Source organism: Armigeres subalbatus, chromosome 2 (assembly GCF_024139115.2).
Source record: "Armigeres subalbatus isolate Guangzhou_Male chromosome 2, GZ_Asu_2, whole genome shotgun sequence".
In the NCBI taxonomy this organism is placed as follows: Eukaryota; Metazoa; Arthropoda; class Insecta; order Diptera; family Culicidae; genus Armigeres; species Armigeres subalbatus.
In genome coordinates, this window is record NC_085140.1 from 191,821,299 (window position 1) to 191,837,461 (window position 16,163).

General features: G+C 40.5%; 2 protein-coding genes across 7 annotated transcripts in view; one reads left to right on the forward strand and one right to left on the reverse strand.

Moving 5' to 3' along the window:
• LOC134211414 (17S U2 SnRNP complex component HTATSF1) overlaps positions 1-16,163 on the forward strand; it is a 310,332-nt gene that overhangs the window by 199,042 nt on the left and 95,127 nt on the right. The gene's annotated exons all lie outside the window — the stretch shown is intronic.
• LOC134211417 (uncharacterized) overlaps positions 1-16,163 on the reverse strand; it is a 401,264-nt gene that overhangs the window by 84,087 nt on the left and 301,014 nt on the right. For all 4 annotated transcript variants that reach the window (XM_062688243.1, XM_062688240.1, XM_062688242.1 and 1 more), the window contains one exon: positions 5,410-5,435. The gene's annotated coding sequence lies outside the window, so the exon portion shown is untranslated. The remainder of the gene's footprint in view (positions 1-5,409; positions 5,436-16,163) is intronic.

The following is a 16,163-nucleotide window of genomic DNA, read 5'->3' on the forward strand; positions in this document are numbered from 1 at the left end:
TCAGCATACACGGTGCGAAATTTATTCATTGAATGTGGAAATGCTACACACTTAATTTGTTTTACTCAATATTGTGCGGTTACTTGCTGAGTTTTTTTTACTTTATTAAACTGTTTTTTTTTAATCTACAGATTATATTCAACACCACCAAAATTGCACGCGGCGAACCTTTCATGAAAGGTACCGCCGCGCTTTCTGCACCCCGTTTACTTGATTCTTATGGATGAATAGCATTGCGGTGTATCGTTTGTCGCGGCCGTACCTTTCGACAGTCATTCGCCGCGTGAAGTTTTGTGCAAGTACCCATTTGGGAACATTACAAACGCCGCGCAGTGTATCATATCCAGAAAATCTGACAATAAAGTGTTCGTGAAAGTAGTCGTTAGATTATTCGCTGTTGGTTTGAGCGAGACAGAGTATATGACAAAAAAATCAACCAGCAACTTGCGGTGTTTGGTTCGAAATGAACGTTTGTCAGCAATGGAATAATCCATCTAGATTTTCTACTAGATGGCTTTTTGCTGTACTATAAATCTCGCATAACTTTTCAAAAGGGCCTAAGTAACATTTTTTTAATGAATTAATTGCAAGTGTTCTTATTGTTAAGTTAACTTTTTGTCAATTTATTGGTCAATACTTAAAAGGTGCTGTAAAAAGAAAAGTGCATACTTAGGTTTTCCAAATCTGATGCAGACTATCTTTTGAAAAGGGTCAAACTTGTTTTTACTGATTTTTTCAAATGGATATAATCGATAAACGACGCTTCCTACAAAAAAGTGTTGTATGGGTGACTGTCGCAAAATCATTCAAACTTTCTAATAAAACTTGAAAAAAAAAACTTTTGAAAAACTCTAAATAGAACCCTACACTAAAAAAATCAATTAAAAAAAATAAAAGTCAATTTGCAAAAAAACGCTCTTTTTGATTTGGAAGAAATTTTGTCTCAAGATAGGTGATTATATTCCCTACCAACCGTCCATACATCGCAAGCCGGGCACTTTTAAGGGAAAAAAGTTTTTCTAACAAAAACTTTTTCTTGACGGAATTGATTTTTTCAGTGTCTTTAAGGGATGGATTTAACATATGTATACATATATACTCATATTAATTATTCCTGTACAGTCAGGCAGAGTACAATGTTTTGGTCGTAACTGGTCGCAACTAAAGAAGCTAATAATGGAATATAATATTTTTTTGAAGATATAAACCCCTTTTTAATATTACTCTTAATTTAAAAACAAACTATATTTAGTGACTAAATTAGACAATGTATCATAAAAATAGATTTGCTTGGGGTTCTATAACGATGGCTTTCATTGGTTTAGTTTCAGATGAAAATACACTGAAAATAATTCCGACAAGAAAAAGTTTTTCTTAGAAAAACTTTTTTTCCTTAAGAGTGCCCAGCTTGCGATGTGTGGACGGTTGGTAGGGAACATAATCACCTATCTTGAGACAGAATTTCATTTAAATAAAAAAGAGCATTTTTCGCAAATCGACTTTAAAATTTTAAAACTGATTTTTTTCAGTGTAGGGCTCAATTTGGATTGTTTCTGATATTTTCACTAGAAATTTTGACTGATTTTGCGATGGTCACCCATACAACATTTTTTTGTGGGATGCGTCGTTTTTCTATTATATCCATTTGAAAATATTAGCAAAAAAAATTCCAGCTCTTTTCAAAGGATAGTCTAGATTAAATTTGGAAAAACATTTTTGTTTTCATTTCGGATCATCTGGTGATTTTTCATTTCTCATTTTTCATTTCTTACTTCTTACTTTTCACTCCTCACTTCGCACTTCTCACGTCTCACTTTTCACCTCCACTGCTCACATCGGCCCATAGGGGAAAGAAATGGCAGAACTGACGCTTAACTTTTAAAAAGAACATATGTCACCTTTTTTTCATGAATTAATTTGTGTACCGCAATCAAAAGCTATCATATTGGTCTGTTGATCGCAATATTAAAATTCATTCATGAAAATATGTTTCTTAGGTCATTTTGAAAAAATAAACTAGAATTTTCAGTGTATACATGAAATCTTAAAATAGGTACTTTTTAACCACAGATAACAGACATCCAGGCTAGAACAAATTTTACTCAAAAAGCTGTGTAAATCAAAGTACGTTAGAATTCTGACTGTGGCAATACGTCGTTTGGTGGCTAGGTGTCTTTCATGACGTCATGCGTACTAGCTGTCACATTCCACCAAACAAACATTGCGCGCCAAAATGATACCAAGCTTGCCGCCTCTTCCAGCACATGCTAACTGTTGATGTTTATTTTTCATGCACTATGGAACCAATAAGGTTAAAAAACAAATTCAGCAAAACGCATTTTCGTACCTTCAAGCAATTTGATTGTATTACCAAGTAGAGTTTCTGCTATAGCCACTTCCCATATTGGTGAATAAATATATGCTTATAATAGTATGTTCCGATTGAAATTAGTTAAAATTACTGTCGAAGAGAGACAATTATTCACTGCCGGAAGCGCTAGTAAGATTTCTATACATAACCCGAATTGAAATACTAAAAGGGACATGAATTATAGAAAAATCATAAATATAATTGAGCACAAATTATGGCCTTTTCATCATTTTAGTGCTTCGCTGCTGGCTGTGACGATGACTGTGACTAATGGAAAGAATGGTAAAGATTCAAAAGAATTGAAAATACTGGCAGAGGTGGTAGCTGCTGTTCACCAACGAAACATCCCAGGGAACATCCATAAATTACATAACGCTTAGAGGAGTGAGGGGGTTGCCTGAGGTGTGAAAATCACTACCAATATTCTAGATAATTTATTAAAAAAGTGTAACTGGGGAGAGGTGGTATCATACACGATCGTTCTGGCGTTACGTAATTAATGGATCTTCCCTCATCACAAAACAAACCATGTGCTCCTTGATGGCAGAGAAATCGCGTGCGTTAGTGTGAGACAGAAACATCATATATGGGATTGAAACCAGAGTGAGGAGGAGGATCTGTTGTTTATGTCCATGGTGGGTGGTGCGCCTAAAATTTTGACAGCTTCTTGATGAGATAAACTATGCGATGCCAGCGCCTCCACGAGATTGCCACATGTGTTGCATTTCAAAACGTCCGTTAAATCCCTTACACACGATTGAAAATGGACTTGTATGTCTGTTCTCTGTGTTTTAACTTATTAATGGGTTTCTATGTTTCTTTGTGAAGTTTTTTTTTCTTCCGTGTAAGCTGTGTATTCTATGCTGTCAGTGTGCCGGTTTCGAATAAATTGTGTCTTGGGAGAACATAACCTAGAAAATCGATAGCTTATTTGTTACGAAATAATGATGTCTCATAACTCTTTGAATATTTACTATTTTTTGAGACGTGCCATCCTTATGAAATTCAATAGCGAACAAGAAGAAAACATTCCCCATCGAATGCAACTTGTTGTAGCAAAATCGATTCAGGTTTAGGACTAGAAAAAATGTCTAATGTTTCAATGTGCACACACATACGCACACACACACACGGACAGACAGACATTTGCTCAGTTTGTCGAGCTGAATCGAATGGTATATAATACTATGGGTCTACAAGCGCTCTATAAAAAGTACGTTTTGGGAGTGAAATGAAAGCCTTTCAGGTACAACTTCGTTGTACGAGAAAGGCAAAAATACAACGTGGTGAAATTTAATGGTAGTACAAAACTCGTCTTATGACAAGTGGAGATATTCCTCCAAAAGAGGTTAATAATATTTTCAGTAAACATTTTCGTGAAATTAGGTAAAGTGAACACTATGTTGAGAATGTCCATTAAAAGTACTGATTCTAGCCATCGATTCCAACAGATTTAGTTATCCAATTCCTTATCGACCATTTCTTTAAAATAAAAACAATCACATCTTAAGTGCAATTCGTTTTTTATTCAACCAATCCTAGAAAGTGTGCATCATCTGGATTGCAGCGATTTCATTCTAACACCTTCTTTCAAACGTTTTTCGAGAGAAGAGGTGCTAAAACAAACAGACGGTCTTTTTAATAGTTGTCTGTGGAAAACGATTGTGTGAAAAAAGACTGCCTCACAAGGAAAAGATCCATTTCCAGAGGCAATAAAACTATCATAAATATAAATTAAATCGTAATTCATTTTCCGTGTAGATATGTCGAGCTCGATCATCGTGGCATCCCACGCCGCACGGATGCGATGCACTTTTGTTCTCGAAAGGAGCTCTTCCTGTAGGGTTATCTGGGGTGATATCTTTTCTAAACGTATTTTATAGCACAAAGATGCATTCCACAACATAAGTTTGCTATTTCCTGTTGTATATTTAATAAAATAATGTGGTTGAGCCGAAATAACTTCAAACTAAGTTTCACTGAAGCAGTCCAATTACCCCATATTACATTACATTTTTATATGAAGCTTTTAGAGGTTTTTATTTTCCGTTAACAATACTACAATTAAGAAAGCAATATCTCGATATTAATGACTGAACATTTGAGAAAACCAGTCTTACTTTAAAATGTGAACGAATAAGCTTACAGCTAGTCAATTATTACAAAATAAGCAGCTCCATCAATATTTCTTTATAACTCATCTACATACATACTGAAGGAATGTTGACAAGATAATTAACTGTAATGTAACTGCTGCCGCATCACAGCACTTGTTCCTAATGCACAGTGCTTTGGGGAAGTCAGACAGTACCGTCACTTGTCAATTTATTATCCTCTCTCCCGACCGGATCTGTGACACAATTCCTTCCAGTTTGATTTTCGCCGATCGAAAATATACGCGATTCAGTGCGGCAAACTTTTAAATAATTCAATGGTAGGAACCAAATTCCATTTCACGAGCAGCACCGAGAAAGCGGTTCTCCGTGAGTTCTTGACTTGTTCGCCCTTTCCCCCCAGTAGTATTGCAATGCCCAGGCGGTTGGAGTCAGTCGGGTATTACACAGGATTCCGTTTCGCTCATTTTGGCACTGACATTCGAACTCGAACTCCGGTCGTGTTGATTTTATTATTGTTGTACGGACGGCTTTCGAGTGGTATACTGCAGTTGACATCGACCTAATTTATGGAGCGACTCTTTGAAATAAGCCCTCGTGAAAAGCATCTCAGTCGCTGATTCGGCGTCGCTGCTCAAGGACTCCGTCACCGAACTCCCCCATCTCGGCACGTTTTCGTTTTTTTTTTTCAGTTCAATTCTTGGGAATAAGGCTCTGCATTGGGAAGCAAACTTAGCTGAACCGACTGACCAACCAAAAATTGAGATGAAGTGTGCAGTTGGCGGGCCATTTAGCGACAAGTAAGATTTATGCGGCTGGTAATTGTGTGAAAGCAGTATGAATGAAGATCTCAGTTTTGAGATGCTAATTTTAGGCGGTTTATATGTGCCTGTTTTATGATTACGAATGTGATGCAATACTTACATGGGTGTGTCACTGCGAGGTTGGTGCTGAAAATGAAAACAAATTCACTGTTAATGTTGAAAGGCGAGAAATTGATCAAATCAACTAAAATATAAGGAATAGAGGAAAAATATTTAAAAAAATACAATAACTTGTCATCTAGAATGGCTATCTCAATAACCTCGACTGATGATTGTTATCTCAAAAACCCCATAAGCAACAATGTGACAAAACTGTATCTGCAAGTTACCTAGAAAATCCATTTGTCACCACGAACCCATGGACGCCGGCGTGTGTCGTCAACACAGGCGGGAAGAACGAACGATACCAAATACAACCAGACTCCGAAATAGAAGACATATCTGCCACATCCAAATACGGTATAATCTGGCTTCTTATCTTAATTACTCTCCCAAGCCGGTAGCCAAACAACACGCTTTACTCGTCGTCGAGCAACTCCCTTGCAAGCTCGCAAATCTCGGTGTCATTGCAGTGAATCAGATCTGGCCATTTGGCAATTTAGAGGGCGACAGGCGGCGCCGACATCTATCTCTTGTCGACCGTGGTGGTGTGCTTAGCAAAACAAATGGTAGCTTTTGCTAACGTGTGTTTATTCGGCCTTCCACCTTCAACCGCCACTTTGAGATATTCGTGCCTTCGGTGCACGTGACATTGTTACAATTTTGTCGTTCCACAAACCCCTAAATATAAACGTGACTTTTCAGCAGAAATTTAAATCGATTACTTCCACCCGTGAACACCGCAGCTAATATCATATCGCAGCAATCCGACAACAAATCCTCTTGCGTTCAAGGTTCAAGTTGGATCCCTTCGTATTTTCCAATCTGTCAAAATATTCTGTTTGCAGATGAAGCAATTTGCCACGGTCACGAGGCCACACACAATCTTATTCTGGGCCAACCAACAACTGAGTTAAGTCAATCCGAGCACGGACAGAGGGTCATCAAGTCATAAACCGTTTCCCAAATATGCTCGGTCAAATGTTCCGGAAAGTAAGCAAAGATTATGGTTCTAAAGTTTTGCTTGCACTTGACCTCCGCGGCTGCCGTCGGTCGAACCATGGCCATGGTAGGACGCCACTAAGATAAGTTTCAAGATGATGAACGATTCTCATTCTGCTGGAGTGCCCCCGTCTGTTTCTCATAGTCAGTTTACTATAGTCTGGCGTTTAGAGTCACGGGATTGGATGGTGCATTATGTCGTAAAACGGATGAACGTGGGGGGAACATATTGGAATTATGGTACCAAATAAATATTGGAATTGAGTACCAAATGTATATAAATAATGAAAAAGATTGCTTCGATAGGAGAGTCACATAAAGAAGTGTAATTTAAAAAATGTAAGAATCGTTTGAAGTGGGACTGATTGTTGAATACGTGTATGTCTCGTCTCGTATGTCACACATTATTTAAAACTTATAATTAGCAGGATGAAAATCCTCCGAATAACAATTGTGGAATAGCTCATAAGAACAGTTGGTATAACTGAATTTTGGAAGAGAACAAGATCCAAGGAAAACTTTAAGCACGTTGTCAAATGAAACTATTTAAGGTTCCACCAGACTATAGTTAAGCGACTACCTATACTGTTCCTCTGCTGATGAAGTGGGAAGTGTGCTAATTTCTTCGCACTTCTCAACTTAGGTTAAACGATGCAGGAGTTTGCGAGAGAAACTGTACGGAATAAAGCGAACTCGGAGGCAGCGACCGGATAAGTATCAGCGTAAATCAGAATTAATATCGTTCTTGAGAACGTAGCGATATGGTTTCCAAGCTGTGGCGATGGAGTTAACGATGTTTTTACGTAGGTATTAGCAATTTCATTAAAAATGTTTTATCCTGAAGGGTTCTTTAAATTGGCCATAAATCATCAAAAGCTGCAATTACCAAATTTTTACTTTTTCATAAAATGTTCTTTGTTCTGTTACACCTCCAAAAGTTTTGTATGAAATCTCTCGAAGCCCAACCTTTGTCATTAGAAAATGAACCGATTCGTAGAACTTGGGTTAGATTACAGTTTGTTCAGTTTAAAGCTCTGAGATTTTTTCAAAAGTTGCCTAAAACACATAAGTTAGACATGGTCATGATAGCCTTGACAGATTTTGAAAGAACCCGTGTAGCTATAATGTGTGGCTGTGTGGATATTCCAATTAGGGGAACGGTTCGCCACTTCATCTCATAGCTCCTATTTCCATCCCATCAAAAACAAAGAAATGGAAAGGAATTTGGTTTGTTTATTATTTTTGTGATTTTTTTCAGCAGTGAGCACGCATGTTGACAAAAAGAAGCGACGAATTTGGTGCCGTATTTCTTTGTTTAGCGATGAGATTGATATATGTACAGTGAGATTGAGATCGGAACAGTTCCCCTATTTGCAAACAATCTAAACAATGTTCGAAATTAAAAGTTGTCTGGATTTATTGGGATTTCTGACGTACTGAAATCATTCCCGTAGATACGTCCTCGTTATATTCGATCCGCCATTGGTAGCACCGCAACCGCTGCACTTGGCACGGTGCCCCCGGATCAGAAAAAAGACTGGTATGACGGCGAATGTGAGCAGTTAGTGGAAGAGAAGAATGCAGCATGGGCGAGATTGCTGCAACACCGCACGAGGGCGAACGAGGCACGATATAAACAGGCGCGGAACAGACAGAACTCGATTTTTCGGAGGAAAAAGCGCCAGCAGGAAGATCGAGACCGTGAAGAGACGGAGCAACTGTACCGCGCTAATAACACACGAAAGTTCTATGAGAAGTTAAACCGTTCACGTAAGGGCCACGTGCCACAGCCTGATATGTGTAAGGACATAAACGGGAACCTTCTTACCAACGAGCGTGAGGTAATCCAAAGGTGGCGGCAGCACTACGAATAGCACCTGAATGGCGATATGGCAGACGAAGATGGCGGTATGGTAATCGACCTGGGAAAACGCGCGCAAGACATAATTCTACCGGCTCCGGATCTCCAGGAAATCCAGGAGGAGATTGGCCGGCTGAAGAACAACAAAGCCCCTGGGGTTGACCAACTACCAGGAGAGCTATTTAAACACGGTTGTGAGGCACTGGCTGGAGCGCTGCACTGGGTCATTACCAAGATTTGGGAGGAGGAAGTTTTGCCGCAGGAGTGGATGGAAGGTGTCGTGTCTCCCATCTACAAAAAAGGCGATAAGCGCAATCACATTGCTGAACGCCGCCTACAAGGTACTCTCCCAAATGTTAAGCCGTCGTCTAGCACCAATTGCAAAGGAGTTCGTGGGGCAGTATCAGGCGGATTTTAAGGGCGAACGCTCCACCGACCACCACGGACGCCATTCGCCAAGTACTGCAGAAATGCCGCGAATACAACGTTCCCACACATCATCTATTCATCGACTTCAAAGCCGCATATGATACAATCGATCGGGACCAGCTATGGCAGTTAATGCACGAACACGGATTTCCGGATAAACTGACACGGTTGATCAAAGCGACGATGGATCGGGTGATGTGCGTAGTTCGAGTTTCAGTGGCATTCTCGAGTCCCTTCGAAACCCGCAGAGGGTTACGGCAAGGTGATGGTCTTTCGTGTCTGCTATTTAACATCGCTTTGGAAGGGGTAATACGAAGAGCAGGGATTAACACGAGTGGTACAATTTTCAATAAGTCTGTCCAGCTATTTGGCTTCTCCGACGACATACAAGGGTTAGACAAAAAGGTTGAGATAGGCATAAAATTGTCGAAGTTCAAATCAGCATAACTTTGCGTAAAATGATCCGATTTTGATCAAACTGGGACCATGGGACGCGGAAACTCTTCTAGTATATTGGGCCTATGCAAAACCTCTGATTGGCCCTTGGCCATCGGTGGTATTCCGGGTTTTCCAAGGGTATGTTAAAAATGCATTTTTTCTGCTGCTTGTCATTTTATATGACGTTTGCTGCTATGATGTTTTATGCTTTCCACGGAAACTAGAACTAATATGCTGACGAATGCTGGCTGCAGATTGAAAATCCATTAGGTATACGCATAAATATGGCTATTTTCGTGGAAAAGGAATGGGATTGACCATACATTCTGAACAAATGTCACTTTCACGGAACATCCGGAACCTGTTACAAATTGGCCCCTCCTGGAAAGCCCATGGAACCTGCTATAAGGGTGGCAGTGGACACTATCACTCTGAAAATGTTTCTGTAATCATCGTCTCGCAAATCCATGAAGTTAGATACTCATATTTGCATTATTCCGATCTGTTATCATTTCATCATGTTCCCGGTACCGTTTTACGGAAATGGCCGTATCTCTGTGTAGTTTAGATGGATTCTCGATCTACAGCCACCATTGGCCGGCATATTAGTTCTAGTTTTCGGAGAAAGTATAAAACATGATGAAAATTAACATCACATAAAATGATAAGCAGTGGAAAAATGCATCTTGAACATACCTCAGAAAACCCGGAACATTTCCGGTGGTCAAGGACCAATCTCAGGTTTTGCAGGGGAACAGTATACTAGAAGAGTGTGCACTTCTGATGGTCCTGGTTTTATCAAAATCGGATTATTATACGCAAAGTTATGCTGATTTGAATTTCGACTTATTTTTACCTATCTCAACCATTTTGTCTAACCCCTGTAGATATTATGGCACGTAACTTTGAGAAGATGGAGGAAGCCTACATCAGACTGAAGAGGGAAGCCAAGCGGATCGTACTAGTCATCAACACGTCGAAGACAAAGTACATGATAGGAAGAGGCTCAAGAGAAGACAATGTAAGCCACCCACCGCGAGTTTGCATTGGTGGTGACGAAATCGAGGTGGTAGAAAAATTTGTGTACTTGGGCTCACTGGTGACTGCCGAAAATGATACCAGCAGAAAAATTCGGAGACGTATAGTGGCTGGAAATCGTACTTACTTTGGACTCCGCAAGACGCTCCGATCGAATAGAGTTCGCCGCCGTGCCAAACTGACAATCTACAAAACGCTCATTAGACCGGTAGTCCTCTACGGACACGAGACCTGGACAATGTTCGTGGAAGACCAACGCGCACTTGGAGTTTTCGAAAGGAAAGTGCTGCGTACCATCTATGGTAGGGTGCAGATGGCGGACGGTACGTGCAGGCGGCGAATGAACCACGAGTTGCATGAGCTGCTGGGAGAACCATCCATCGTTCACACCGAACGAAAAGCGAAAATCGGACGACTGCGGTGGGCCGGGCACGTAAAGCGGGCTTGGTAGTCATATGGCTACTGCTTCTGCCTCATACGCAGGAGGTCGTGGGTTCAATCCCAGGTCCGTTCCATTCTCCTACTTTGTATCTTTCTCTTTATTTCTCATGTTCTAGCAATCGCTAGAACTGGAAATGGACTTCCATACCGTTTCCATTACTATTCCTATACCTTCAACTTGAGTATTCTAACAGTAATCTGCTAGAATTGGAAATGAACTATAGAGCTCGTTTCCTACATCCAATTAGAAATTCCATCAGTTACCTTCTCCTATCTATCACATTGGCAGCTCGTTAACCAAGACGGACCTCTGCCTCTCCAGCCTAACCCAGAAATTCCAACAAATTCCGCATGAACTCGTGGCAAGTGCAGAGGTATATTCGGCTTGCAGTGGGCGAGTGATTGCATCATCATTTCCTCCCCCTTCCCTACATTGACTTGCATTCTGACGTGGCAGGCGCCAGTATGACCTAACAAATGAGATCACCAGTACTTGTACATTGAAGATGTGTGCTAGTCCCAAGCATACATCTGTTGGTTCCCTGTGCAAGAACAGCTGATCTGGTCATAATGGAGTAGCAACTACGAGCAGTCAATCAAGCTCAAGCTCAAGCTCAAGCTCGACTGCGGTGGGCCGGGCACGTAGCCAGAATGTCGAACAGTAACCCGGTGAAAATGGTTCTCGACAACGATCCGACGGGCACAAGAAGGCGAGGTGCGCAGCGGGCAAGGTGGATCGATCAGGTGGAAGATGACTTGCGGACCCTCCGTAGACTGCGTGGTTGGCGAAGTGTAGCCATGGACCGAACCGAATGGAGAAGACTCTTACATACCGCACAGGTCACTTCGGCCTTACTCTGAATAAATAAATAATGGGGAGTTTGCATGTTATACTCCCGGAATTTATCAAGAATCATTAGCAGGCTAAACATCTGATTCGTCGTTGATCGGCCCTCACGAAAACCTGCCTGGTATTAGCCGACGAAGGACTCCTCAAACGGTCTCAGTCTGTTAAACAGGATAAGCAACAGCGTTGGTGGTTCCACAGCTTGACCGTCGCCGACTATGTCCATTCTGCTCCTTAATATATCTTCATTTTCACCGTTCAATAAATCTGCTCCATCCACCAGTGCTCCATCCACCTGGCTGCCACCATAGTCTTGTCTGTCAGCAAATTCCCCTCTTGGTCATTGCACATGGCGGACACTGGCGCAGTCTTATGCCGCGCGCAATTGACAGTTGCGTAAAACCTCCGCATATCGTTTCTATCCATGCTCTTCTGCGCTTCAGCTATCACAATCTCTTCGTGTTTCCCTTTTCATCCAGTTTATGACGGTGCCTCATTTTTCTGGCTCCTATGACGCACACATTCTCACAATGCCTTTCCATGATCAACTTTTCGAACAGACTTCCTCGTAGGTAACCGTTGCATTCCCTTTTTTTAGTATTGCCCAGAAAAAAAGTTACATCGATACCGGCTTCCGTCATTTTCTTGACCGATAGAAGATTATCTCTAGGGGCCCTCCTTAGCCGTGCGGTAAGTTGCACGGCTACAAAGCAAGACCATGCTGAGGGTGGCTGGGTTCGATTCCCGATGCCGGTCCAAGCAATTTTCGGGTTGGAAATTGTCTCGACTTCCCTGGGCATAAAAGTATCATCGTGTTAGCCTCATGATATACGAATGCAGATATGGTAACTTGGCTTAGAAACCTCGCAGTTAATAACTGTGGAAGCGCTTAATGAATACTAAGCTGCGAGGCGGCTCTGTCCCAGTGAGGGATGTAATGCCAACGAAGAAGAAGAATATCTCTCAAGCTCGGTACAAACAAAGTATTCTATGTTAAGTCGCACTCCTCTATTACTTACAGTGCTAATATCTCCAACTCGCTCAACTAACTTTGCGTGGCCTTTCTTCGCGAGATTGATTTCAACAGGATCACGTATCTTATGCAGAAACGAAAAAACAATTTTATCTCCTACCATGTGATCACTACAGCCTGAATCCAACTTGAAATGTATTTTGCTTGCTATTCCATTTTAGCATCGTTCTCCATTTGCCATAAAACTCACAAAGTTCTTCTCTACTTTTTGCCTTTCTCGTACAACAAAGTTGTACTGAACGGCTATCATTTCACTCCAAATCCGAACTTTTGATAGAAGTCCCGGAGACCCATAGTGTTATATACCATTCGACTCAGCTCTATGAGCTGAACAAATGTCTGTCTGTCCGTGTGTGCGTGGGTGTGTGTATGTGTGTGCGTGTGTGTGCACAAAATGCCATAAAAACATTAGCCAAATTTTCACATAGAAACTCTTAACCGATTTTCTTGCAACAAGTTGCATCCGACAGAGACTAAAACGCTGTTGATCATCTGTTGATGGTCTTGCATCCAGAGTGTAAAATAATCGAAAATTTTTAGTGAAGTCCATTTTTCTTCATTTGTCAGTTCACTTCCGACACATTCATAGTCGGCTCTGGACAGTCAATATTCAGTTGAATATTAGTCATTGAATATTTATGCACATTTTACAAATTGATAAATTATCTGAAATCTGAACACGCTTTAAATGAGTCAAATGATTTATCACAAGGACTGAATCCGATTTTCATCCGCGAGGCACTTTCAGCGGTAAACATCAACATAAATAATGCTAATCATGTTTTTTTCTGCACATAGTAAACACATTCAGTGACAGTCGAATGAATGAGTTCGTGGAGTAGTTGTCTGACTATGTCATTCTATGTTTTGAATATTCATGCGATGTTTGTCAATATTCGAACCGAAGTTGGTTCATGAAGAAGAATATTTTAAGCTCTGCTTGCATCTATGAATATTTTAAAGTTTATCCGTGGCTTGCTCCCATTAAAGAGTTTCATCGTACTATAAAGATGCTCGTGTTGCACGCATTTAGGCGTAAGTATGCTCTTCGTTCAGTTTCATAGTACCATGAAATTGTCCGAAAGTCAAAATTCGAACTTAGGGAATTCGAGCAACTTTTGGCAGCGCCATCTGTCGTCTACTAGTGTAAATTTTCTATCATAACATTAGACGGTGTAACTGTTTTGTCTTTCTTGTACATCATCGAGGTGTAAGCGTAAAGGCTACATTTATTACCGATGGCGAGAAAGGCGCCATCACCGCTAGGTTGATTAATCTGGGTTTTTTATATTCTTATTAGGGTGACTTTCAGCCCAAGTCTGGCTCGTCTCGTTTCTCTACTTGATTATCATCAGTTTCAAACTGATAAGGGCATTCCTTCTTGAAGTGTCCTCTTTCACCGCAACCGTGACATTTTCCTTTAAACTGCTAATGTCCTGTCCAACGCGTTCTCTGCTTATGTCGAGCGAAAGCTGCTGGATCCGTTTTTTGAACTCTTCCTCACGATTTGTTCGCTTTGACTCCTCTGCCATCCTCAGTCTTTGTTTCACGAGGTCAAGAGTTAACTCTTTTTCAAGAGTTAACTCCAAGGCTGTAACGAGCGAGTCATACAAATCTGTCAATGTTAAGATAAGCTGCGTCGTTGTCTTCTCTCGGACTAAATACAAACATTCGTCAGCCCTACAAACATTCGTCAGCCCTACAAACATTCGTCAGCGATCCTACTCCTGAAATATGGTCCTCTCAGCTGCGTCTTCTGGCAAATTAAAAACTAAAACCTACCCTTCGCTCTGAAAATGCGAAGATTAAGACGTAATAATTTTGAAATTTCACACACATCTCAAAACTTTTGAACAATACTCATCAAGGATGTGTTGAAACCCGCTGCGGAACTCATCAAGCAAAAAGACATTCGTGATTCAAATCATTCGTTTGTATCATCATTGTTTCATTTTAGTGCGTTCTTCAGATCAGTACACATAAATGATTTTTTTTATAGATGAGTGGAATGATTCGATTTTGCATGGAATTCTGTGTGATTCTGTTCTGCAGAATCGTGCACGAGCGTGAACGCTTAAGGATTGAATTTTGCGTACGTTTTTGCCTTTCTCGTACAACAAAGTTGTACCAGAAAGCTATAATTTCACTCCAAATGCCAAATTTTGATAGAAGGCTCGGAGACCCATAGTGTTATATACCAATCGACTCAGCTCGAAAAACTGAGCACATGTCTGACTGTGTGTGTGTGTGTGTGTGTGTGTGTGTGTGTGTGTGTGTGTGTGTGTGTGTGTGTGTGTGTGTGTGTGTGTGTGTGTGTGTGTGTGTGTGTGTGTGTGTGTGTGTGTGTGTGTGTAGCCCCGGGAATTTTTTATTGTTAAATACGTTTCATCATCATATACACGACTTGACCGATTCGAGTGCAACTAGTTTCATTCGACGGAGAAACTTTCCTAGTTGGACACTATTGTTTTTGTTTGCTAATAACTCATTCGGTTTGAATAATATTTCTATTTTTCTTTTAACAAATACGCTGTTTACATGCACACTTTAAGGTGATTATAGAATAAAGCCAGAATTCGGCCATTTTGTAAACCACGTGCTTTTCCGATATTTTTTTCAAGAGCACGAGATGAAAGAACCATAATGCGTATGGGGCTGAAATGATGGTAAATCGTTTGCTTAGTTATGCTGAACAATCATAATTTGTGTCTCGGCACTGTACGAAAACTATTACGCCAGATTTGGGCTTTTGGAAATGTATGCAGATAAACGTGTGGTGAATTTGAAATTCAATTCTATAATCACAAGGTGATTATCAATCTACATACATTTCCAAAAGCCTAAATCTGGAGTAATAGGTTTCGTACAGTGCCGAAACTCAAATTATGATTGTTCAGCATAACTAAGCAAACGATCTACCATTATTTCAGCCCCATACGCGTTATGGTTCTTTCATCTCGTGCTCTTGAAAAAAATATTGGAAAAGCACGTGGTTTACAAAATGGCCGATTTCTGGCTTTATTCTATAATCACCTTAAGTCATTAATCAATTTAGCCATGACGCAATCCATTACTCTCATAACAATTGCTTAAAAATTACTCAATTATTGAGTAATTTATAAGCAGCGTGATAGAGTTGCATCAAATATTTTAACCGCCAAGATGTAGGCAATTAGCACAGCATTTACAACATTAATTTTTAATTCGAATCCAACATATCGAATCGAGAAAGGCATAATCACCACTTGGGGATAAATTTGGGTTTTTTTGTGATGAATTCGCAAAAAATACTATAACAAAGTTAAAAAAGAGTATGATTAGTTATCACCAGTCGAAATTTGAATGTTGACCCGAAGCTTGAATTTCTGAGTTTGATTGCTCCATTCTCGTTGAACAAAATTATATTCAGTTCAAAACGCTTTTTTAACAATCGCAATTCGCTAGGTTGTCGTCAGTTCAAATGCATCGATAGCCGCGGATAAGCAACAATCAATCCCAATCACGTAGCAGCAATTCATCGATCCATTCACTCCGCATTTTTCTTGATGGCTCAAATCAAGAAACACAGACGAGACCAGAATGATTATCTTCGATCGTCTGGGCGCATGCCTGCCTACATACACTGAATCTCGTCCACCCAGCAACAACACGGGAGGAGCATCCCTT